Source organism: Panthera tigris, chromosome D1 (genome assembly GCF_018350195.1).
Source record: "Panthera tigris isolate Pti1 chromosome D1, P.tigris_Pti1_mat1.1, whole genome shotgun sequence".
NCBI lineage: Eukaryota > Metazoa > Chordata > Mammalia > Carnivora > Felidae > Panthera > Panthera tigris.
Genome location: NC_056669.1, coordinates 23732707 through 23759540, shown reverse-complemented (window position 1 = coordinate 23759540; position 26834 = coordinate 23732707). Strand labels below are relative to the sequence as shown.

Here is a 26834-nt window from a genome sequence, read left to right as displayed (position 1 = left end):
TTATGTAAAGAAGAACACCAACTCCCAAACTAATTTAAAAAGCAAAATGAAAATAACTTTACCAGCGGCTTTATAAAATCCAGCAACTCTGCATTTAGCTATTAACTTTCTTCCGAGTATCCCAAAGTCCTTTGCAAACGTCTGCGAAGTTTCTCTGGGGAAAGCAGGTGGGCCCGACAGGGCAGGCAGGAGAGCAGGACTGGGCCGAAGGTTGGGTCACTGGATTCTGCCATTTGCCCCCTTATGGTAAGTCTAGGGTGGGGCTTCTCACCCCCGGCACGGTTGACGTCGAGACTGGGTGATTTTTGGTTGTGACGGACTGTCTTGTGCGTTGGGAAATGCTTAGCGACACCTTTGGCCTCTACTCACATGACGCCAGCGGCCAGTGGATGCCCTCCTCCCCACTTGTGACAGACAAAAATGTCTCCAGGCATTAACAGGTCCCTGGGGAAGGAGGGGGTATCACCCCCAGTTGAGAACCACTGCCAGTTTCATTTGCTATGGAATGAAGGAAGGATCCCAGACCTCGGCCCTGGAAGACCTGGGTTTTCGTGGCCGCTTCCTCGTTCTAATGACATGACCCTGACCGACCGAATCCCCGGGCTTTTCTGTCCACCTGCTTCCTCGTCTCCGAGGCAGGCGGTGGCGAAGATCAAATGAGATGTGGAAGATGTTCAAATCTAAAAAACGTCGTCACGAAGGTAAGTTTTGTCATCACTATCATTGCAGGGTGGCTCCTGACGTGAAAGTTTGGAGGGATTGGCCCCGAGGGAAGCCATATCCTGTTAGGACACAGACCTCGTTAGTACAGAGCCCTCCACACTCAGGGCTTGAGGGGCAGGTAGAACTTTCCACGTTCTTTGCAGACCTCTGTGGGCATGGCGAAGGAGCACTGAGGGAAATAAAATTGCCGAAGAACAACTCATACCAATGGACTCATTTTACGTACACAGGACGGGGTGCTGAATGAGGGGCCTCAGTCTCCTTCCTATACCGGCTCTTCTCCCCAGAACAGGTCAAGAGGTGTTTGAGTTATTCAGGCCGCGCTGGGCTCGTGTAAACACTAGGTTTTGGGTCGGAGAGAGCTTCAGAATCTTTTCGAATGGTCTTTTAAAAGTAAATTGTCCGCTGTCTGGGCTGATGGAGGGCAGGTGGATGGGTGAAGTGGCCTCTCGGTGGGCCCTTCCAGCTCAAGAATTCCAGGATTCTGGGTTTAGGGTCAGGTGTTCTGGAATCTGGACACTCCCTTATTTCATCGGCAGATTCCTGTGAAAGCAGTAATAACAGCAGCTGCCACTCACTGAGGATTGCTATGCCAGGAAGCGTGCCAAGTGTTTCTGGCTTATTTTTAAGTTTATTTGTCTATCTATCTATCTATCTAAAGACAGCATGAGCGGGGGAGGGGCAGAGAGAGAGAGGGAGAGAGAATCCCAAGCAGGCTCCACGCCATCAGCACAGAGCCCGATGCAGGGCTCGACGTCACAAACCGTGAGATCATGATGCGAGTAGAAATCAAGACCGAGCCACCAGGGTGCGTTTTGGTTTATTGTCTCATTTAATCTTCCAGACAATTCTGTAGAGTAGGTATTATTCCTGTTTCACAAATGGGAAAGCTAAGGTGTTTACACGGGAGGTCCCCGGTCTCAGGGGGGTTAAGTGCTGTTTGCCAGAGCAAGTTTGTGAGTATCTCATTGGAGCTCATGGCGAGAAGGGCCTGTGGCGTAACTCTGGACCCCATGCCCACGAGCACCAGGGGAAGGAGCCCGGTAGCGTGCCCCAGAGGAGGCTCACTGAGCTGCCACTTGTGGACGGAACCAGCATTCCCCGGGGGGCCCCTGGGTCTCCTCTGCTGAAGGCTCCCCAGCCCCTCGGCCTCAAGTTTGAAGGCCAGGCGGTATGTGTGAGTTTAGCAGGATGCTGTGATGTTAAAAATAAAAAATAAAATAAAGACAGGAGGGAGAAGCTGACAGCTTGACTGGAGCACACACAATCAATACACCCAAGATAACAATTTCTGCAGAACGGTGCCTTGCTTATCCAGACCCCCAGGAGACGCATGCTTCTCTGACAATCGGCAGAAATTCTGACTGGCTGCAGATCTTTTCATCTCCTGCCTGCTCTTGCCGGCTTTTTCATTTTTACATTATTAAATATTAAACCCTGTAAACAGTTTCGTTTGCCTGCACTATACTGTCAGTCACATTACCCTTTTGTAACAGTATCAAATCATATTGGTATCACTTACTTCCCCGAGTAATTCCCAAATCCTGTCGCAGGATAAAACAATGATGTGCCTTAACTGCTGGGGGTCAGGACTCCTAAATTCTTTTTGTTTTTTTTCAGACCCTGGCATCAGCTAACCATTTATATACCTCTTCAAGTCAAATTGGTTCCTTTCCAAGTGAGTGGAAGGGGCATGCTATTCAGACCCCACTCTTTCCCTCCAACAGATTTAAAGATGATTGAAATAACTGAAAATTCAACATTCTGGAAGTTGAGCCCCATCAACTCAAGTAGCTGTCTGTGGATTACACAGAGCACCTCATCAAGGCTACTGTCTTGATACCCAGAGCGTGTCACATGCTGTCACTTCTCTGTCACTTCATTTCATTTCATGTCACTTCCTTGGCTCTGGAATTACTCATTATTTCCCTGTGTTAAATATCCAGAGAAAAACATAATGAGGCCGACGTGATGCATGGGGAAATACTACATTCCAGAGTCAAAAGGAAAGAAGATTGTTGGGTTGGCTTATGTTTTGGATTATCCAAGTCTCTGCCCTCTCCAAAGGTAATCAAAACTTCGTAATATTTAAAATTCCATTTTGAGGCAATACAAAAGAAAAGATAATTGGATCCATGTGTTCAAATGTCAGTTACTTACATGTTAGTGTTTCTCGGTACCAGCATCCTAGGACTCTACTGTGAAAGTCAAGAAAGTCTTGAGAATTGGAATCGGATGATAACTGTTGCACAAACAGAAGAGTAGTCCACGAATCTGTTCCCTCCCAGTGACCACCAGTGTGGTCAACTCTTCTTCAGAGTTGAGTACCCATGTTCAGAGGATAGAGTTTATGATTTTAGAGCCTAAAATCATCCCTGTAAATAAGCAGCACAGTAGATTTGAGCAAGATTTTACGTAGGGTTTTACCAGGAATTTTAATGAAGACAGTATCTTATAGACCTTTGCTAACCACCCCCCCCCCCCATAACTCCCAACCCACCCTTATCCCCAGTGTTCCCATTCTTGTGCTGTTTTTTTGTTTTTTGTTTTTTTGTTTTTTTTCTGTAGCCGGGGTGAAATTTTTTAACCTTTTCTTGGCTTCAATGATCCATCTGTTGAGTTGGAAGAACAAGGTTCTCTTGCATCTGGCAGAGGATGGTGCACTGTAATGAATGTTTGGAAAGTTCTTTGAACACGAGTGCTTAGTATTAATATTGCTTTCCAGTGCCCTAGAAAGTCTGATGAAATGGTGTCTTAATCTGTGTCACAGCTAATTCATTTTGGAATTGAATCTGCTGAATGCAGATTTCAGTTTGGGGGTCACTGGGAAGATTTATCTTTCCTTGGGGCAAATATTGACCTCCTGAGCCTCCATTAATATTTACCTCTTGGGTCAATAAATCTCAGTGTTGACCTTGATAAAAGTCAACATTTCTGCAGAACCTCGGGGTCTTCTTCGTCTGTGATGCCTTAGTTCCAAGTCTGTCGCTTGATTCTATTCCAATAAATCCTTATTTACAGGAGTTTATAGGACCAGCTGTTGGCGTGCCCTCAGGGGTAAAGCTGTTGGGTGTATACCTGGGCACTTGTGTAGAAATGCTGAGGTGAACTTGTCAGAGTGCCTTCTAAGAGAATTCCTGATCTTGAGCTCACATTCTTCTTCTTGCAGGGAGGGATGTCCTAGGAGGGCCTACTGAACATGCGATAGGTGAAGGCCATGTCATTCAGTATTGAATTCGTTGACTCTTTTTGCCAGGCCCTTTGCACAGAGAAAGTGCTAGCTCCCTCTCAGTTTCCACACTCGCCCACCATCTGCTGGGGGCTGAGAATACAAAACTGTGTGAGACCAGGCACTGGCGCTGAGGGAACTTTCTCCATGATGTGGACGGGGTCCGTTGAATGGCTTCTTCATTTTTCCTACAGCTCACCTCATGCAAACACTCAGACCCACACCCCTCCCACGGTGAACAAGTGTAGACCGGAGAGATGGTGCATGTGTAAATCTTTAGCTTTGGAGTCATGTGCTGACAGGACTGAGGAAGGCCATGCACTCCAGGGGCAGCCCTTCTAACCACCTCCAGACATTTTGCCAGCATCACATCTTCAGGGAATAATCAGGGAATTGGCCATGGCAGAAGCGTGAGGAACACGATTTCAAAGAGGAGGGGGCATCTGTCTGCCTTGTAGGGCCTGTGGAGGGGGTGATGTACAAGAGGGAGAAGGGCAGTTGTGAAATGCCAAATCAATAGTGCGGCTGCTACGTTCATCACGTTTTGTCTTTGGGGTTTGAATTTAATTGCTTTCCATATAGATTCAAGTAGAGAGAATGGTTCATCACAAAGTATTTTGTTCAGAAATGTTGCACAGATAAACGGATTTCTAAAATAAATGTATGTAAAACTGAAAACTCTGTCCAACATGTCCTATGATGAATGAGACTTTTTTATGCACTTCCCATTGATTTATCTGCTTTTAATGGGCCCATTGGAAAGCAGGAGTGCTTCCAAACTTTCAAGGATTGGACGTGTGTGTGTGTGTGCGCGCGCATGTGTGTTTCTGTTTGGCAATGGATGGTAAGGGAGACGGCTAGCGGATCATTCCTATCAAAAAGGTGAACATTGAGGGGCGCCTGGGTGGCTCAGTCGGTTAAGCGGCCGACTTCAGCTCAGGTCACGATCTCGCGGTCCGTGAGTTCGAGCCCCGCGTCGGGCTCTGGGCTGATGGCTCAGAGCCTGGAGCCTGCTTCGGATTCTGTGTCTCCCTCTCTCTCTGCCCCTCCCCCATTCATGCTCTGTCTCCCTCTGTCTCAAAAATAAATAAAAAAAAAAAGTTAAAAAAAAATTAAAAAAAAAAAAAAAGGTGAACATTGGAAGGCTAGGTCCCTTCTAGACCTGTTCTTTCTTCTCCATGATTTTGCTGGTGCTATCAGTAACTCAAGCTATAAAAGCCAATTTTTTATTTCCCTAGACATTTCCAAATAGTTGAGGAAAATAGATTAAAAGGAAAGGGAACTCTGGAGTTGTTCATAAGTAGCCTCTAGTCTGGATTTTTTTTTCCCCCTTAATTTGCAGCTTTCCATCCTGCTGGGTCCAGCTTTCCACTTTGCTGGGTCCTGGGTGCGCTGTCTCCATCCAGGAGCCAGCTCAGCAGTCTGGTCTCTGGACTGTTAGCAGCTGCCTGGAACCACAATTCAAATCAAATTCATCTTGATGAGTTTGATTAATTGAGCTTCAGGAGTTTTGCTCTGGGCTATTTCTTTGAATCGAAGTCTTAAGATCCCAGGCAGTGTCTGTTGGGAGAACTTTAAATATACCCTAGGGTCTCTTTAGAAAGATTGGATTTTGTCCTAGACTCCATTTCTGGAAATGGCAAAACAAAAACAAACAAACAAACAAACAAACAAACATAACCTCTTATAGCAGAGCTTCTCTTAGCCCACAGGGGATACTTAGGATGTTAGCTACCTTGCTCTTAAGAGAACTGCTTGTTTCTGTTTTCCTCATTTCAGATTTAATCAAGGAGAATTTGCCTTTTATTTATTTCTGAAAGATAAATTAACTTCTTTTTCTGTTTCTTGTTCCCTGGGGTCATGCCAAGGTCTTATCAGATGCTCTGCCTTTCTCCCTACTTCCCATGAACTTCCAAGGGAGGTCATTCATTCATTCAATCATTCATTCAGACAAGAGCCATTTATTAAGTATCTGATATTTGTCAAGCACTTTTCTGGGATTAAAAACATCAATCAGGGGGCGCCTGGGTGGCTCTGTCAGTTAAGCATCCGACTTCGGTTCAGGTCATGATCTCACGGCTTGTGAGTTCGAGCCCTGCGTCCGGCTCCGTGCTGACAGCTCAGAGACTGGAGCCTGCTTCATGGTCTGGGTCTCCCTCTCTCTCTGCCCCTCCGCCGTTCATGCTCTGTCTGTTTCTCTCTCTGTCTCTGTCAAAAATAAATAAACATTAAAAAAAAAAACAAACTTAAAAAAAATCAATCAGGACTCCTGCCCAGAAAGAAGACAGAATCTAGCATAGAAGGACAGGTGTATACAAATATATGTAGTAGACACATAGAAGAGATGATGAACAATGACCTAAGCAGGACTAATGGACACAGAGAGTAGAGTTGAGATAGGAGAGGAGTCCAGAGGTTAAGTGTACTGCCTGAGCATTAGTTGGATTTTGGGAGTGTCAGATGGATGGCCCCAAGGTTGGGTAACAGAGTGGAAGGTGGGACAGTCCCTGAAATGGGGACCAGTGCAGGGAAGGTAGGTTTGTATAGAAAATGCTTCCATCTGTCTTTGGACAGGCTGACTGGTGGGGGGTGGGCAAGGAGACATCCAAGGCAAGAGACTAGGTTGACGACTGAATATATGATATTGGAGCTGGAGCTCAGGAAGGATCTGGACCAAAGAGAAAGGTTTGCAATTTTTTAACATATGGGTGGTGGGTGGTTGGAGCCTTGGGAGTGGGTGAGATTATCTAAGTACAGCATGTGGAATAAAGAGAAAAAATGGTAAGACAAAGCCCCAGTAAAAATCAACATTTAGGGGTCTATTAGGGTTCTCCAAATAAACAGAATCGATCACATTTATATATACATGTATATGTGTATATATATATGTATATATATACACACACACGTATATATATGTATGTATGCATACACATATGGATGTATATACGTATATGTATATATGTATACGTATACATATACGTGTATACATATATGTGTGTACATACATATATATATATATATATGTATGGAATTAGCTCACTTGATTATGGAGACTGAAAAGTCCAACAATCTGCCATCTCTAAGATGGAGAACCAGAAGAGCCAGTTGTATAAATGTCTGTCCAAAAGCTAGCAGGATAAAATGTGGGAAGAGCCAATGTTTTGGCTGAAGTCCAAAGGCAGGAGAAAGTTGACATTCTATGCAAACAGTCAAGCAGGAAGAGTTCCCTCTTCCTCTTGGGAGGTTCAGAACTTTTTGTGGTAACCAGGCGTTCAACTGATTGGATAAGGCCCACCAACATTAGGGAGGGCAGTTAGTTTTACCCGGTCTACTGATTTAAATATTAATCTCATTCAGCAGTACTCTCACAGACATTCCCAGAGAATTGGATTTGACTAAATACTGGGCACCATGCGAACCAGTGAAATTGATACATAAAATTAACCATCACAAGGGGCATGCAGAGGAGAAGGAAGGAGAAGAGACAGAGAAGGTAAAAGAAATGGAGGAAATGCCCTCTTTTTATGAGTAATCCCACAACTACCTTAATTGCCTTTTTCTAGGGAGGTTGGGGGCTGGCAGGTCTCAGGCTCCTGCAGGTGGGTCCCTCTTCTGCCTCATCACTTGGTGGTGGGGGAGGGGTTCCCTGAACCAGATGGTGGGAGCTGTGCTCACATGAAGGAGATTCTTACAGACTTTCAACCGGTGTTTAAAGGAGGATATTTCCGTGGAGCAGCAGTCCATGTAAACTTCACTTGGGATCTGGCCACCTCTGAAGACATCCCCGTGTTTTCCACGTTCTGCCTTTGTGCTTGATCACTGGTCATGATCACACGTTCATACTCACACTCCCAAAAGTCCTTTTATGTTGTTTCTTAAAACTCAAAAACACAACTGGTAGAAACTAGGGTAAGGGAACACTTGTGAAGTACCAGGCACTGTGTCCGACATACATCATTTCCTTCACCTCTTCCAGACATTCTTTGAAATAGTCCCAGGCACCTGGGTGGCTCAGTTGGTTAAGCATCCAACTCTTGATTTCAGCTCAGGGCGTGGTCTCACGGTTCATGACTTCCAGTCCGGCGTCGGGCTCCACGTTGATGGTGTGGAGACTGCTTGAGATTCTCTCTGTCTCTCTCTCTTTCTCTCTCCCGAATAAACTTTAACAACAAAAAAGGCTACTTTGAAATAGTCCAGCAAACCTAACACTCAGTCCACTTCAGATCATAAGAAGCCCCAAGGCTTTAGAGACAACAGAGACCTTGCTTCATTGTGCTTTATAAGCTGCAAAGTAGCACACAGTTGAACCATATTATCACTGAGTGACACGGCAGCCTTTGACACAGAAGGCACCCTGCCCGCTTTAGAGAAGAGGAAACAAAAGTTCCTTGAGACCGGTTTGCTAGTGAGTGATGAAGCTGCCACCAGATCCAGGTCTGGAGACATCTAGGTCTGTTGACACAGCCTGGCCCTTCAGGTGACCCTGTGGTCCTTCAGATTGCTTACGTAGGAAGAGGCCAGGGCGTGGCCTCGTATCTCTCTTTTCTGCCCAGGCAGAAGTCAGCACTGACTCAGCAGGCAGCCTGAGACTTGCAACAGAGCCAACCTCGCCTCTCGCTTCTTAGAAACTTCTCCCATCGGAGAACTCACTAGACTGCCGTGGTCCCACCTTCCTCTGCAGCCTGTGCTCTTTCTCAGACTCCAAAACTGCAGATCTGGCTGTTCTAGAGGCTCTATCCCCAGATGGGCTGAACATCGGGTAAGGTAGGTCTGAGCTCTCACCTTCCCCTGGAAACCTTTGGAAAGCTTTTGCAATAAAATAAAATTACATATTAATACTTGACAATTAATCTCTGACTCGGAAGAGCCGTATACACCATATGTGTAACCTCTGGACATTTCAATTTTCAATCTGCACAGTGAGATAACATCCTGAAAACGGAATGTAATCATCAATTAGCAATGTTCCTTAGGACAGACTGATCTGCAATAGTGAGCAGTTTTCAGGATCTGAGCGATGGCTGGTTTTAAGCCAGAAGAAGAGTCAGAGGAGTCAGAGGAAGAAAAGACAGATGAGTATTTGAGCCTAGTGATAAGTCACAGAAGCTGGGCTGTGGAAAGCCAGCTTCCATGAGCCCCTGGCTAGCTCTGTCCTCCTAGGGCTTAGGAATGCGTCAGTGACAGCAACCATTGGCCGGGCCACAGTGGGGTTAACTGAGGGATATCAAAGAAGCAGAACATGTGGCCCCTGCTATGAAGACTTAGAAATTGTGTTGCGGAATCCAATCATATGCACGCGGAGTGGATTAAAAACACCACTCAAAGAGGCACACGCTGGCGAGTATGAATTGATACTGGGCCTGGTGGTCAAGGACCTGTTTTCCTGCTTCTGTGTCACCAAGGATGACAACTAGAATCTCCGAGCAGCTGTTGTAACAAGTGCTTGTAGATCCGTGGTGAGAAGTCATCAGGCCAGAACAGTGCATTGTGTTTTCTTATTATATTTAATGGAAAAATTGAAGCGCTCGGATATTTCCAAAGTGTAATTTGTTCTGATGGGTAGGCCGACAGTGAATTGGGCTGCTTCACTAGGGAAGAGGCAAAAAAAATAAATTAAACAAATTAATGACTGTGACGCATTCCGGGGGAAGGAAAATGCAGTTGACAATCCACCCCCACTACCACCCCTGACAAAAATCATCATTTTTATTGCAGTCACATCTCCTTGGGCTGCTGCTTCTTGTGGGTATTTTTAAAGAAAACTTCCCCTCTCGCCGTTTTCTTTAGCCCAGTAAGCACAGTTGCTAATTTTCTCTCATTTGGAGATTCCCCCCTGGAACCATATGCCATTAAAAAGCTTAGACACGTGGAAATGGACTGATGGAGATATGAGGAGACAGGGAGTTTCAGACGAGGAGAGACTTTGTCAGATGGAATGACTCTGACATCAGATTCGCTAACCGAAAGAGAAAGATCCTGCCATGGAAGGGCGAGGAAGAGAGCCTTTCCCGGGTCTCTGGAAGGGTCCAGAAGGCATGGTGTTCCCAGGGCACAGCTCAGGGCCCGGCCTCTAGCAAGTGCCCATCGGCTGAGAGAATGAATGAAAATGAATGAACGAATGAATGAGTGAATGAATGAATGAGTGAATAGGACAGATGAGCATCTCTGAAGCAGAGAGGCAGACCGGAGCCTGGGAGGCTGGTCACAATGAGAGGCAGGACTTGCGAGCAGGTTGGCATACACGTGGGACTCAGACGACACAGGGCACCACAGAACACAGCACGGAGGTTCTGGCGAATACCCCTGATACAATACGGACCCCTAGTTCCATGTCCCTTTTTCCATAGAACTTTTTTTTATTTCGCATATATTTGAGTATTTATTCAGGTTCGTGTTTCCAAGGTAGTGTTCAAACTATTTAAGAAACGGGAACCCTCTTGCCCTTTTGGTGGGAATGCAAACTGGTGCAGCCACTCTGGAAAACAGTGTGGAGGTTCCTCAAAAAGTTAAAAATAGACCTACCCTAGGACCCAGCAATAGCACTGCTAGGAATTTACCCAAGGGATACAGGAGTGCTGATGCATAGGGGCACTTGTACCCCAATGTTTACAGCAGCACTTTCAACAATAGCCAAATTACGGAAAGAGCCTAAATGTCCATCAGCTGATGAGTGGATAAAGAAATTGTGGTTTTTATACACAATGGAATACTACGTGGCAATGAGAAAGAATGGAATATGGCCTTTTGTAGCAACGTGGATGGAACCGGAGAGTGTTATGCTAAGTGAAATAAGTCATACAGAGAAAGACAGACACCATATGTTTTCACTCTTATGTGGGTCCTGAGAAACTTAACAGAAGACCATGGGGGAGGGGAAGGAAAAAAAAAGTTAGAGAGGGAGAGAGCCAGACCATAAGAGACTCTTAAAAACAGAATAAACTGAGGGTTGATGGGGGGTGGGGGGGGTGAGTGATGGGCACTGAGGAGGGCACCTGTTGGGATGAGCACTGGGTGTTGTATGGAAACCAATTTGACAATAAATTTCATATTTAAAAAAAAGCATGGAGGGGGACAAAACATAGGAGACTCTTAAATATGGAGAACAAACAGAGGGTTACTGGAGGGGTTGTGGGGGAGGGGGGCGGGCTAAATGGGTAAGGGGGATTAAGGAATCTACTCCTAAAATCATTGTTGCGCTATATACTAATTTGGCTATAAATTTAAAAAAATAAAAAATTAAATTAAAAATATTAAAAAAAAACTGGTATATTGATGGCACCAACCATCCAGAGCAGATGCAATCAGTGACACAGGCAGTACAGACCCAGACCGCCATCCAGAATATAAGGCCTGAATGTTTCTCTCTCACTGGAACTAAGTTTTCTGGGGATGAGTATCATGTTAGCTTTTTCATGTGTAATTTTTTTAATGTTTATGTATTCTTGAGAGAGAGAGAGAGAGAGAGAGAGAGAGAGTTCAAGCAGGGGAGGGGCAGAGAGAGAGGGAGACAGAGACTCTGAAGCAGGCTCCAGGATCCCAGCTGAAGGCACAGAGCCCGACATGGGGCTCGAACTCAGGAACTGTGAGATCATGACCTGAGCTGAAGTCAGATGCTTAACTGACTGAGCCACCCGGGCGCCCCTTTTGCCTTTTTTTTTTTTAAGTTTATCTGTTTATTTTGAGAGAAAGAATGAGAGAGAGTATGAGCAGGGGTGGAGCAGTGAGAGAGAGAAAATGCCAAGCAGGCAGGCAGCCTGTCAGCACAGAGCCTGATGCGGGGCTCGATCTCGGGAATTGTGAGATCATGACCTGAGCCAAAATCAAGAGTCGACGCTTAACCAACTGAGCCACCCAGGCACCCCTCGTGTTTGCTTTTATACTTCATATCACACCTCAGCACCTAGATCGAGCCTTTGATATAAATACAGTTCCTCAGTTTAGCCTGCTTTGCATTTAGTAGCCACTCAATAAATATTTGTGGAATGAATGAATGCATTAGGCGAGGAAGAAATGCACTGAGGGGTGGGGTGGGGATGGAATGCAGTGTAGCCTTGGAAATCCCCCTGGCCTGCTCAAACTACACAGCAACCTGCCATCCCTCTGGGCTCCCTGGGACCACCCTAGCGCATTGGCATGCAGGATATGGGAGGGCAGAGGCGGATCCAGTTCTCTGGGCAGCCAGGGTATTTCCTGCAAAGCACTTTCCTTGACTTGTGTAAGTAAATCTGTTAATGCTCTCCTACTTCCTCCCCTTTGTTAGCGAGCCCAGTGTTATTAATTAAAAACTGCAGGCAGCTGTAAGTATCTCCAGAAGAAGGATTAAGCCAGCTTTCTGTCAATTGCTTTCAAAGTGATTGCTATTTGCTAGAGAAACGCTTTCTTCAGGGGTTAAAGCAACCTGTTTCCACTTTTCCGTCTCCTGCATTACCTCATTAGCCCGCTGGCCCCTTCCCCTAATTCATGCTTCAAGCCACTGCGGCAGGAAGACCGCAGTGATATGCCACATGCCTACGACAGTACCCCCTGGGACAGACATGGCCGTCTGGGCACTAATGCAATCAGCACAAGGCGTCACCAGTGTAATCGGTGAGCTGGTCAGTTCCCCTTCTTCCTACTGACCTCTCAGCTTCGGCTGACTTAGGGCCCCTGTGACATGTTTGTGTCAACCATGCTTAGGGCGCCGATGAGGGGAAAAGCCAGGGACATGGCTGTCTCCTACACGATGTATCTATCTCTGTTCACCCTTCTTTTTTGCACCTGTCTATGGTACTGAGCACATTGGGAGAGACCTTTCTGCCTCACGCGAGGAAGAACGTTCTGACAGAGCCAGGCTGTCTTGAGATGAAACCTACCATGGTAGGCACTCAGTAACGACTGTTAAAATGAACTGCCCATGAGATTCAACCAGATGACCTTTAATGGCCCTTCCTGGGTTGAAATATAATGTTGTGAACCAGGCTGTCTTACGGGGTTTTCACTGAGTGAGTGGAAAAGACTGTCTCCCCTCCTCCATGGACAGGCAAGGTTTTGCACTTTCTGGGCCATCTGCTCTGCCCGGCCAGTCTTAAGGGCAGAGAGGGAACAGGGCAAGGGGAACGGGTGATAGACAGGATGGCCCCAGAAAGCCAGGGTGGAAGGAAGTATTTCTGAACCCCCAGACAATTTGTAACCTGCACAATTCATATTATCAGCAATGAATGTTAAGTAAATCAAATTCTCCATTGAAGTAATAAACAATCAGCTATCATAGCACAAAATATGTCTGAACTCAACTCTAATGTGACTGTAAAATAAAGTGTCAAATCTCAGGCATTTTTTTTTTTTTGAGAGAGAGGACTGATAGGAACTTCCCAAGCTCCTTCTATTCCTCCCTTGGGTGCAAGCAGTGGCTAAGTCTCTGCCCTCTGGGCCCTACGGCAATGACTTCAGTTACTCAGTCCCTCTGCTTTGGAAACCCTGGGAAATTACATGTGGTATGAGAGATGCTCACAGCCCCTGGTGAGAATTGAGATTCTGGGCGAACACACACACCTACTCACACACGCATGCATGCACACCCGCACATGCACACACACCCACACACGCATGCACACACACGCGCGTGCACACGCGCCCACACGTCGGGCAGACTTGCATCTCGACCCCTGTATGCCACTCAGCCGATTGTGGTGTGAGACCCAGCCTCAGCAAAGAAAGAAAGGGGGGAAGAAAAGACCTAAGTCAGGATAACATAAATAAGTCTGTGGCAGGCAGAGAAAAACCCAAACAACTAATAGCACCAGAGAAAAGTCACTGCAGAATTTATATTAAAAAAAAGCGTATCAGAAAAGCTGTTCCAGAGGCCTCAGAGAGGCAGAAATCACGAAAATTCTTTCCTGCCAGCCTGTGGCTTAAATGTGTAAGAATTACTCTTTCGTGAAAAATCGGTGACCGATTTGATTATTTTCTGTCAACAGTCAGCCCTTTTGTTTGTCGTCATACTTGGTGGATTGACAGGTCGCTCCTCCTCCCTCTCCGGTGTGTGTGTACGTGCATGCATGTGTGTGTGTGTGTGTGTGCGTATATTTAACTCACATTGATGTCTTTGGTCTTCTTTTGCATTATCAACATGTTTAAGTCAGAAACAGGTAAACAAAACTCCAACGGTACTTAAACCCTTACTGTTCCTCTCTCTCCTGTCTTCATTTCAACCTTTTACAAGACAAATTTGTAGGATAAATATATAGATAGTTGTCTTAGCTGGCTTTTTTTTTTTTTTTTTTTTTTTTTTTTTTAGCATGATTTCGGTTCTTCTTTCCCTTTTCCTTTGGCCGATTGCTTCTTCCCTCGAGAGGAGTTCATTGCTACAGACTTCAATAAAGTGAAAAGGCTGTCCAGGGAACATTTGGCCAATTCCTCTGCCTCTCTGCAGGATTGATTGGACCAGGCGATTTGTGACTCCTGCCTTTCCTTCCATCACTCAGAGGCTTAGTTTTCCTTCTGGTTGCTTTGTCTCCAGTGTCTCATATGCCAGCATGATGATTGGCACAACTGTCTTGAACACTTCAAGTGCAATTAGTCCTTCCGTGAGGAGGAGGAGGAGGGAGGCAAGCGTTCCTCCTGACACAAACAGTCTTCTTTTTTAGGACTGTCTACCACTTTGAGCCATTCCTAAGCAGAAGACACCCATCTTCCAGTAGCAGATACCCCCGTGCCTTCCTCGTTATGCCAACCCTCACATTGGTCAGTAAGGCATTATTGAGAGTCTGTTGTGGGTTCTGCAGAAAGTCAGATGCTCTGGGTGTCACGCTACAACTTTAAGACATGGCTTCTGCCCCTTTGAAGCTTACGTCTTAATTAGAGAAACATCCAAACATATGAAGGTCCTGATCAAATGCCTGAAGTGTGTCTACTGCTGCACCCACCTCAAGTCTCTAGATTGTTAGGTCTTTTTCTGTTTCTTTTATTTTATCCTACATGTTAAAAAGCGTATGTGGCTTCTCCATTCCAAGGCTGTCTTTAGCACATGTCCTTTATACCTCTTGGGGTGGACAGATGATGGCCCCAGACGTGTTCACATCCTAATCCCCTGTGCCTGTGAATTTGTTACCTTACATGTCAAAAGTGACTTTGCAGATGAGATTTGGTGGAGATGCGATTTAAAATGGGGAGATTTTCCTAGATTATGTCGGTGGACTCCATGTAATCACAAGACAGGGGCAGAGTCTGAGAGGGGGAGGTGGCAACAGAAGCAGAGCTTGGATGATGTGGGGCCGTGAGCCAAGGAATGCAGGAAGCCTGTACAGCTTGGAGAAAACAAGGAAATAGACTTTCCCTTGAGCTTCCAGAAGGAACCCAGCCCTGCTGATAATGTTTTGAGTTCCGACTTCCAGAACTGTAACGTAATAGATTGGTGCTGTTCTCACCTACTGAATTTGTGATCATTTTAATACAGCAGCAGTAGGAAACACACTGATTGAGCCATCCCTGGTCACCTGACCCACATTTGCGTCTTTGGTCTTTATCTTCTTTTCCGCAGGCTATGAGCGGCCAACAAATCTAGGTTATAAGTGAACAAAACTGTTTGTTTTTAAACTTTCATTGTTCCTCTACCTTCTGTCCTTTTCAACCTTTTGTAGCCAAGTTATTTTACAAACAGTCTAAGGCATTGATTCTCAGATTTGTCTATGCCCAGCATCACCTGAAAAGTTTTTCAAATAATGCACCTGCTCAGGGTGTTCCACGGATCTGCTGGATTGGGACCCCCACCCCACATCCACTCACTGAACTGTAGCACCTACCACACCAGTAAAACAATTCGTGAGAAAGTTAATGAAGTTACTCTTCCCCACCCCCCATCTTCATAATCCCCAAATATGGCACCACATTCAGTCTGTAAACTCTGAAACTCTGCTACATCTAATGTGCTGATCACCTTATGTCTGGAGATTCTTTCTTGGCTTCCAGGTCCTCCTAATTTATCACTAATTGCCCATTTGTTTTCCTTCCTAACCTTAAAGATGAGTCCTCAGATCTGTGTATCTATGTTATCTATGTATGGATCTTTGTATCTATGTGTCTGGTTTTAGTGTTTCCATCATGAATTCCTGTCTCTCTTCTGTGGAGCTCAGCTATCCTGAGCATCACTTCCTCCCTTGTGTGGACAACTTCTAAACTTGTAGCTTCTTCTCTGACCTCTCTTCCAGCCCCAGTATCGCTTTCCCAACTGGCTGCTAGACCATTCTCTGTAATAGCTACAATTTGTTAGATGTTTTTAGTCTTCACAGCAGTCCCCCAAGATCTTAGTCCTGTATTCACAGATGAGGAATCTTAGGCTCGCAGAGGTTATGCAACCAGCCAGGAGTCATAGGTCCCTGTGAACCAGATTCAAAATGTACCCTCAATATTCAACAGAATCCTCAATTCTTCTTTTGGCAAGTTTTCAAAATCTGTTTACATAGGGAGCTTCCTTGGGGGGTTCTGCAGGCCCAAGTCCATTACCATGCTTCCGTTTCTTCTCAAGGCAAAGAGGGAATATATTTAAGTGTGTACATTTCAAGCGTGAGCTGTTCAAGAGAAGACACCAGCTTTTCTCAGGGTGAGGCGTTCCTTATTTTTCCACTTGTTTAAAACTTACCCTTCCTTCAGTGCTCAACTGAAATGCCTCTGTGCACATGAGGTCTCCTAGACCCAGCTCACACAGAAGAAATTGCCTTTCCTTTGAACTAGGGGTTTTCAGGACAGTGACTATATAGTAAACATTTCTGTCCACACCCCTCCTAGCCCTGTGTATCTGGCAACATGCTTCTAGGGCTTTGCCAAAGAAGACTTGAATGATGAGACACTATTGGGAATATTTTGCTCTGCCATCCGGAAACTGGTTTTTCTGAACAGGACACATATCTTTGAACTTTCTCCTACCTCTGAGTAAGTTCTCTGCCCTCATGGGGCAGGAACCCTCTCTCTAAACTAGGCTGGTCTTGGAAATTCCCTTTATTTGGAAGGATGAATTCTTCTTCCCTAAGAGGCCTCTAAGTTCAAGTTCTGCTTTATCACTTTTTCTACCAAGGAGTCTAAGTGCTCTGTGCAGATGAAACTCCTAATATCCAGCCCTAGCACCCTAGAATTCCAATGATAAATCTACAGATGGTGGCTCCCCACCTCCACCCTCTTCCGTGTAATGTGAGATGTGGAAAGAGAGAAATCAGCCCATCTCGACACCAACTGGTAGAGGCATCCTCAGCAGGACCTCAGAGAAGGATAGGTCTTCCTACATGGAGGAGGAAAGTGTAAGCTTCCTTTGTAATGCATCAAGCAAGAGTAGAGACTTACAGGTAGAAATAATGAGTGACAGGAGAAAGGCGGCCACAGTGGGGAGACCACCCTGGTCGAGCTGGAGCATTTAAGGGACATGACATTATCTCAGTAAATGGCTTCAGATTCCAAAGGATCTTAAACACCAGCCAATGGAGATTAGCCTTGACGTTAGGGGCACTGGGTATCCTTGTATATTTTAAAGCTGGAAAGTGATCTAATGCTTAGGTTTCCATAAATAAATAACTAAAAGGAAGAAGGGAAGAGTGGCCAAATGTCTTAAATTCCTCTTGGGCCTATTGCCTGATTTATCTTGGACCCCAAACACACAGACATGTGCAGATTTTCTTGGATTATTTATTTTGGTTTTAACGTACACAGTGGAGAACTCGATGTGAGCTTGGCTGGATGCTTCAGAGAAAAGGGCTGTGTTGTGTATGCATCTGTTGTTGCAACTGGTGCAGGCCATCTGTGGGTGGTTCCTGCCATTCTTAGCAGCCCTCCTTCTCTCTTGGAGAATGAAGGCTCCTACACTGAGTCATTTGGTGGCCGCTGAATTTTATTTTAGGAATGTGTCCTAAATACTGCAGGCTGCCCACTCACTATGCCGAAGAGAATGCCCTTTGAGAAGAGGATTCCTATTTGTCTAACAACAGCTTGCTGCTGGGGTGATCTCTCTCTTTTGTCACAGGCTGAATGGGGAAATGCTCAGCCTTTGATCTCCAAGGCTGAGAGTGTCCAGGGAGGAAGCTGAGCAGCCCGCTATGGTTTGAGTCTGAAACACATCTTTATGTTGCTTCACACGACGTTGCCTGTAGATCACTATCTCGGTGTTCTAGAAGAATTGGAATCATAAAGTTTAAGAACTGGAGGGGACCCCAGAGTCCAGCTGCCTACAGATCACCTGAATGTCCTTTACAATAGTTCCAATTAGGGGTCATTCTGCTGCATCTTGCTGGCTTCTTGTGCCAGAAGACTCACTACCTTGAAAAGATTTCTAATCCAGGGTAGCCAGTAGCCTCATACAATACCCTGTTTATGTAAGCCTTTCTAGAGAGATTGAGTTAGATGTTGTAAAAGCTCACCAAAAATCATACCTGCAGAGCCTACAAATTCATATCGAGGAATGTGGCTAAGGAACTAAATGAATGAATGAATCAAAATGTAATATTCCTTTTCATGGCCAGTAGTCAGGAGATAAAGTGAATTAAAAACCGTGTTGTAGAATAATAAGTGTTAATATGAAGAGGCAGTAGTAGCTGTCATTTTAAGCACTTGTCCTACGTCTTTTCTGAGAGCTTTCCATGTACTATTTTATTTATTATTCATTCATCATGTGTCATGATATATATATGTGTGTGTGTGTGTGTGTGTGTGTGTGTGTGTGTGTGTGTGTGTTGAAGGCTGGGAGGGTCAGGGATTCTGTGAACACTTTAGAGTTTTTTGAGGATGAGCTAATGGTGTCTTCCATCTCCTGTCTCCTACACTGGCTTCTGAATTGCTATCTCCGCCCCAGCCGTCTGCTTTCCTGAGGCTCCACGAAACATTTCCCCACTTTGCCTATCCTATGGTTGGTTGGGGTCAGTCGCTTTTTCACTTCCATCAAGACAAGGCAGGCTCCCTGAGGAGGTAGGCTTTTTAGGAAGACTTAAAGGGGGTGAGGGACTATCATTAGGTAAAGCCCTGAAGAAAGGTCCTGAATGATGGATCTTCTAAATGCATATTAATGCTTAATTGTTTCTGACGTTCTTTGGAGAGCCTGAGCCTCTCCTAATTTTCTTGATCTCTCAACCCTGAGGAAGAGCTGTACTATCTGTCACACTGGACCAGGAACTTGACTTCCTGCATGGCAGTTCTAGAACGATTCCACTGTCTTCCTAGCTATGAGCATAGGATGTGACAGTCCTGGACCTTAGTGAATATCACAATGGTTACAAGAGTCTCTGGGTCCCTCCCCCTGGGCTCTCGATCTCACTGAGATCCTTCTGTAGGGGGGCCCAGATGCATCCAGAGTTTTTCTCATGCTGTGTTTGAAACTTGACCATTTTTTAATGATAAAGAATAATTTCAATAATGTAGAGTTGGTTTCTTATTAAATCAAAGGAGAAAGATTATCAAGCGTGGTAGGTATTGTACTTTAAGTTGATTACAAAAAGCTTTATTGAGGGTTAACCACTAGGCAATGGATAGAAAATCAATTACACGGTAGTTAAACATCCAATAATATGTGTTCTAATGAACAATTCATATTTAACACCTCTTATGAAATAATGAGCTGTGTTGGAGTTTTGGGGTAGCCAAGCAGCAGTTGGGATATGAGAGTAAAATCTTGAGGAGGCTGACACCATGTTTTATCAAGTAGCATCTCACGGCATCATGGTTATGTGAGGGCTGGTTCACTTTCCATTCCGGTATCATGCCTCCTGACAGCTGACATGACCACACAGCTTCTAAGAGTCACCAGTCTAGACTGAGACCCAAGACTGCACTGACGTCAGATTGGTATGAAAGAGCAAGTCGTTAAGTCACTAAGATGATGCTGTGCATCATGAAATTAACATTTCCAGATTTCCTTAGGTAATGTGGACAGCCAGAGGGTCCTTTTCTCATCCTATCCCAGTCTATAGAGACCCATCTCTTCACCGTCTGCCATATTGTCTCCCACGTGATACATGAGAGCCTGACTCAGGACTCTTTATATTTAAATGGTATTTGCATGTAGTGTGTTCATGAATAACTCAATTCAGTTGCTATTCATGCTTTTCCTTTTTCACCACACCGCCCAATCAAATGTGATTTCAAGATAGGAAGGGGCCATCCAGTCTCAAAACCTGCCAAGCCACCCACATTTCTGGCTTCACTGAAGGTTGTTCTGTAATTCCCTGTGTCTCCTTCTGCTCCGGGTTCTATAATATGAAGCTAGTATTTTCAAAGGAGTTCACAGTTTGTGCCTCCAGAATCAGACCATGGTAGAGTCCTTCAGTTTAGCCAATTCACAGATATTTTGCAGAGTTACAGGAGAGGTGAAGGAGAAAGCAAAGAGTGGAAGACAAGAAGAAAATAGCAGCGTTCAGGTGGCAATTGGAAATGAGAACCGGTGAAGCGGAGAGAATACAAAGCGGCTATTTCATGGGTAGAAGATCGCGATGGGGAAGGTTCACTCATGAGTAGGAGAAGCTGAGCGAGGAAAGGACAATAGGAGGGAGTAAGCTATTGGCTCAGAAAACACTGGCTTTGGCTGGCATTGTGAAGATGATAAAACCAACCTGAGGTAAGTAGGATAGTTAGCATTTGGGAGCTTAGGCTCTAGAGCCTGGCAGATTAGATTTCTGGTCCTTTCTGCCACTTGCTAGCTATGTGGTTGGGAATTTATTTAACCCCTCTGGGCCCAGCGATGCAAAATCTACGTGCTGACACCCAAGTACCTAGTATAAGGTCTGTCGTATCCTTGTCATGAATAAATATTGGACAATGTGTGTGTAATCGTATCTACCCTATATGGGCATTTTTGTGTTGCAAAAAGCCAGGTAGGACATTTCATGTATTGCCTAGTACATATAATATAATTATGAGCACACTTATTACTGCACTTATTTTTAAAATATGCAAGCATTTGATTTTCTGTAGCCATTTGATCTTACTACGTAAACGATGTCCCTCCTGTTGCTACCATGCTGGGAACTGCTGTGAATGCTGGGGCATATTTTGTGAGCTCCCATCATAGTGGCTGGCATTAAACATGCTCCCAAGATAGGTTAAATAAGTGAGTCGCTTGTGGAATTTTAAAGTGGGAGCTCACCTTACTGAACATCTAGTCTAGCCTGTAGATTTTATAGGCACAGCCTATAAATCCTTTTGGGACCAAGTAGAAATCGCTGTAGCAGCATGGCATTTTGTTAACGAGGATGCTGTGGCCCAGGGAGGCTAGGTGGTTTGGGCTGGGCAACCCAGTGTGTGATGACTAAACCAGAAGTATAGCCCAGGTCACGCAGTTCTCAGGGTGGTAGCAACCAAGCCTTCCCTTCCAGGGACAAGGGTGGCTAGCCAGTTGTAGAGCCTGGGGGCCGCCGTGGAAGATGTGACTTTCTCATTTTGCAGTCTCCAGGGGCTTCAGTGTCTTTTCGGAGGAAGAGCTACAACCTGAGGCCTGGAATCTGAGGTCGGGGTCGTCACAAGGGGGTTGAGCCCAAATTCTAGGGCTGTGGGTTCTGAGGTAGAATTCTTGACAGTTCCAAGTAGGATTCCGGACTCCACCTGAATTTCTCAAACACCAGCCCGGGATTTGAGAGCTGGAGAGGCCCTGATGTATCAGCAGTCACGATAGGTTGTGGGAAAGGCATGTGAAAAGTGATGGGAATGAGATGAAGGAGGTGTCGAGGAGCAAGAATTCCCGTCCCCTTGAAGGTCCTTGTAGCTGGATTAGGAATCAGATTGACACGAGACAGAATAACAGGAGAAAACCAAATTTTACAGGTGTGTATAATGGGACATCCACATAGACAAGGAAATTCCAAAGACCATCAGGCAGCATGGAGTATATATGTCATCCTGAAACTAAGGGGAAGGGGTAAGAGTCTGGGAGTCCAGAGGAAAGGAGTGTACTTCATGGGACCATAAGAGGAACAGATGTTTGGTAATTAGATGTTTGCCCTGCCATACAGATGGGCCACTCCGAGAAAAACTGATCTGTTAATAACCCTTATTCTGGGGAAGACCCCCAATTTGGATTCTTCTGTGTGGTTAAGGGTGGGAGAAAAGTTTCTCTTCAGCCCTCAGGGACTCAATTACCTTCAGCTCAAAATAATCCACATGCTAACGTGGCACTTTCTGGGTTGGGGGGCTTTCCTGAACACCATCAGAATCAGGGCATTTGTTGGGGGGGGGGGAGTGGAAGTTCTGCTCCTTAGGCCATCCTTACTGTTTACGGCTGGTGTGCTGGTTAATCCTAGGGGATTTGCATAGATGCAGGGACCAGGGAAGAGAAGATTTGGGGACCCTGGGGGACAGCAGAGCAAGAAGTGGGAAGGGTGTGTGAGGGCCTGCATCCAAGAAGCTTCCAGTCTCATGGCCCCTTCCATCCTGGTTTGCTATAACCCCTTTCCCTTGGGGCTTGAATCCAGGGAACTCTTAGGGAAAGACCTGACACATGACAAGTACTCAATAGGTATTTGATGAATGAATGAATGAATCCATGAATGAAAAGAATTTTAGAGCTAAAAGGGACTGTAATGGGCCTCAAGTGATGGCTATAACCAACACCATTCAATTATTAATTCCACTAAAGCAACTCTCAAAGCACTAACAGAAGCTTGAAAACGGAGAATTTATAATCACCAACATGCTTGCTGTCACAGTCATGATGGTGGCCTGCTTGGGACCTGTCCCCCTCTTCTGCAGCTGCCTCAGGGAGATGAGAAGGCTTCCGTGTAGGAGCCCAGTGCAGCAGGGGGAACATCTGTGGTGAGTCTAATGAGGCTATTAGGGTGGAGGTAGGTTAGCAGCTTCCCCTGAAGGCACCAGGGGAGACCTGAGATCTGTTTCCCCACCGCCTGGGGGAACATATCTAAAGACTGGCTAAATTGCAGGTGCAGACTGAAAAGATACTGAACAGCCCCAGGCCACATTCTTCTAGGGACCTTGTGGAGATGTGGTGGGGGCAGTTTGGGGGGCGGGGCGTGGGGAATGACTTCTTTCAAAAGGCCTGGATGGGCTGGCTGGAAGGAGGGTGAAGAAAGGAGCAGAAATGGTTCTGCGGACCCTCCAGGGAGCGAGCGGAGGTATTCTCCCGCCGCCCCCGACACAGCCCGTCATGTCGCACTTGGGGGCTGAATGTCGCTGATAGGTAGCAGAGTAGCTGCTGACGCCGGGGAAGTCTGAGTGGTGGGTCTTGTCGTTACAGAAATCACACCGGACAGCAGCGAGGTAGGGGTGGGGACGGCAGAGAACAGGGCCCTGAGAATCTTCGAACGTGTCAAAGCAGTTTTGTCACCGTGAAGGCAAACCCAAAGTGAAGCGTAATGGAGAACTCGAGGCAGATAGAGTCTGTCAGTGAGATTTAATTTGTTTCAGAACTGAGAGAGTTGCGAGAGCCCCCGTTCTTGATTGGAGTGGACAGCGGAGAGGTGGGAGCGCACAGGGCTGGAGCTACTCATTCCAGATAGGACTCCGGTAAACCAATCAGATAAGTCTCTTCATTAGGGTCTTGAGTAAAAGGCAAGTGGAAAGAGGGCAGAGCGCAGCCTGTAGATTAAATTTGGTCAGAGCCAATATCTGACAATCCCCCATGCTGTTATCCAAATGAAAGCTAATGCAACTATGAATTAGCAGCCCCAGGAGCAACGGAGGAGGGAATTCAGTTCTCTCCAACTCTTCTCCAGTCTAGACTGAAGGAGGAACCACGGGAGGCTGGCGTCGCTCGCTCCAGGCATGCAGGTGTTGACTGGGGGGTGGTGGGGCACAAGGTGCCCCACTTGGGCTTCCCCACTCAAGTCTCAGAGTGTGGGCCTCAGTCATGTCTTCGGTCTGCTCAGCCAGCTCCGAGAAGGCCCAGGGTGAGCCCTACGTCTTCCAGACAGTTTCAGCTGCAAAGGAGCCTCATCCCCTCTGAGGAAATTTCACCTTGCCTTCCTCCTGCCAGCCTTGAGCATGACTCTTTTCTTCACAGTGAGCCCTGGACAGAGTTCCCCGGCTGGCCCTTGATATTTCTAAATCCAGAAGTCCCCCAGATGGTAGCTACGCTTGTCGTGAGCCCAGTCTGACATAGAGGATTGTCCAGTCATTATGTCGCCCACCTGAAACGAATGTAGCATTGCACGTCAGCTGTACTCCATCACAACGACAAAACATAAGGAGTCCCCACCTAGCCTGAATCCAGTGATAGTGTATCACTCTCCCCTGCCAAACCTTCAGAGCAACCATTTCCCCTTTGTTTTCAACAGAACAGAATTTTAATGAAACTAAGAGCACATAGGGGACCGTGGATGGCCTTCCTTCCACTTATGGAGATTGATCTTTAATGCTTCCCTTGGAGGAAATGCCTGCCCTTGACCCCTCACATCTGTCATTCTGGTCCCACTGACCCTGCAGTCGTGCCCTTTGCCCTGCCTTCCAACCCACATGGCACTTACCCTCAGATACGTATTCGATATTAATGCATTATTGTTCATTTATCTTTCGGTCTGTTGATTTAATCTCGTCCTGGGCTTATCCTTCACCCGTGTGCCATGGTATCGTGTAAATATGCTCTTACGTTCCTAATAGGCAAAGTCGGCCATGTCTAGGTCATTCTTCGGTTTGCACAATGCAATCTACAAAGGGGCCTTCTTTTGATGATGTTGGCGATAATGATATCAGATTGTATGGAGAAGGGCAGAGAAAAGCCGCGATTAGTTCCAAGAGGGAGGCGTTGAGTGGTAGAGACAGAATCTCCTCCAGCCCTCCCTGGGACGGGGTCTCGCTGTCAGCTAGCGGGTAAGAGGAGAGAAGGAATGAAGATGAATGTTTTACCGCTGTGGCTGCCCAAGGCCCGAAGCCATCTCAAAAGCCAACCCCCGAGACCCCCAAGGGAAAGGGCCAGTGGTGCAGCACTGGGGCCTATGGCCCTGATGGGAACATTTATCAGAAATCTGTGCAAATGAGAGCAGGGAAGCAGAGCTTGTCCCAAGAGACGTTGTCTGCACCGGGTGGGGGGGGGGGGTGGGTGGAGGGGGGATATCTTAGAATAAAATCCTTTAATGTTTCTCTCCACAGCAATATAGTCTCCTTAATATGACAAATCGGAGCTCCTGCCGTACTTTACTGCCTGCATGTTAATGAGCCGAGCCCGTGTAACAGAGCCATTTGGTGGAGGGAGTTTACAAACAACTTGGTTTTGAGATACTCAGAGAGAGAGGGAGAGAAGGAAGATGAGGTTGCATTGAGAGCCGTAGGTCTGAAGGAGGAGGCTGCCTCCCTACAAGCCTTGGGACTCAAGGAGAGCCCCCTGGAAGAGTCTTTGCTCTTGGAGTGGCCACGCAAAGAGAGCTGGGGGAGACCTCTAAGACTCTGAGGTTGCATTTCACTGAAGGACCCGATTCATTAAAATGATGTACAAAACACTCTCCAAGGGGCGCCCAGGTGGCTTAGTGGGTTGAGCGTCCAAATTCGGCTCAGGTCATGATCTGGCGGTCTGTGGGTTCGAGCCCCGTATCGGGCTCTGTGCCGACAGCTCGGAGCCTGGAGCCTGCCTCGGATTCTGTGTCTCCCTCTCTCTGCCCCTTCCCTACTCATGCTCTGTCTCTCTCTCTGTCAAGAATAAATAAACATAAAAAAAAAAAAAAAAACACTCCAGCATGTGCCACAAGATTCCCAGGGTGAATGCAGGTCACTGTCCCCATCTGGCTGCCACTCTGTGGTGCTTGAGTGACCCTCTCCAGCTGGAAGAGCAAGGGAGGGAATGGGACCTAGGCTTTCACAGAATGGGGCAGCCTGTTTTCTGAATCCAGGGCTAGGGTAATGTCCAGATTCCTTATTACCAGGCTCGTGAGGTCACTTTTTTATCTCGACAGGGTGAAACAGTGGCCAGTGTGAGTGAGCCCTTTAGAACACCAGAGATCTTGTCATAATGACGATGATGATGGTGACGGTGATGATGATGATGGTGACAATGTCACATAACATGTACTCCGTGCTTACCAGGTGCCAGACCCGGCACTAGGGGTTTTAGATGCATGTATCATTTAACCCTTACTCAACTAAGTGCTTGATAATACTGTCATTCCATTTTTATGATGAGTAAAGTAAGGCTCGAAGAGTTCAGTATCTTGGTCACAGTTATAAATCTCCTTAGTGATGTCGCATGCAGAAGTATCAATCATTGGAAGAACATGTATGGAGCCTCCTTGAAGGATGTCGTATTACAGAATACTTGAACTAGAAGGAATCTGGACATGATCTGGCCCAACCTTTCTCACTATCCAGGTGGAAAAACCAGCAGCCTGGAAAACAGAAGTGACCTCTGCAAGGCTAGGCCATCAGAAAATGGCAAAGCTGGGGTTAAAGGCCAGATCTTCTGAATTCCGGTGCTTTGTTGCTCTCTGGCACCCTCATTGTCTTTCAGTTTGGAGAGTTGCAGGATTTTAATTTTTAGGTAATGTGTTGAGCCTGGTGGTGAATTAAGCGCACGTCGGAACTAAAACATCTAAGAATTGGGAAAGAGCCGAGGGGAAAGCTGGTGTCCATTGAGCAGCTATAGTTGCACTGAGAAAGAGACCTGGGACACCCGCCATCTTGCTCTAGGGACGCATCACCTGAGATGGGAGCAGCCCCCTCAGGGAAGGCTGCGAGGGTGGGAGGTGTCTGGGTCTGGTCCTGGGATCCTTGTTCATCCAGGCTGGTACCTGAATACTCAAAGAGGATGAATTCCAGACAACAGGGAAATGACCAGAGATGGGCCTTCTCTCCCATCCACCTGAGTGTGCCTGGCCCCTCATCTGGGCTGGAGGGATGTAAATGTCAATTTATGTACCTTGTGGGGCTGGCTGCCTAAGAATCACCTGGAGAGTCATTGATAGACCGATTCCCAAGCCCTACTCCCAGAACTTCTGAT

General features: G+C 46.3%; 1 protein-coding gene across 2 annotated transcripts in view; it reads left to right on the top strand.

The window, feature by feature from the left end:
• Positions 1 to 26834, top strand: part of KIRREL3 (kirre like nephrin family adhesion molecule 3) — a 546659-nt gene that overhangs the window by 31459 nt on the left and 488366 nt on the right. The gene's annotated exons all lie outside the window — the stretch shown is intronic.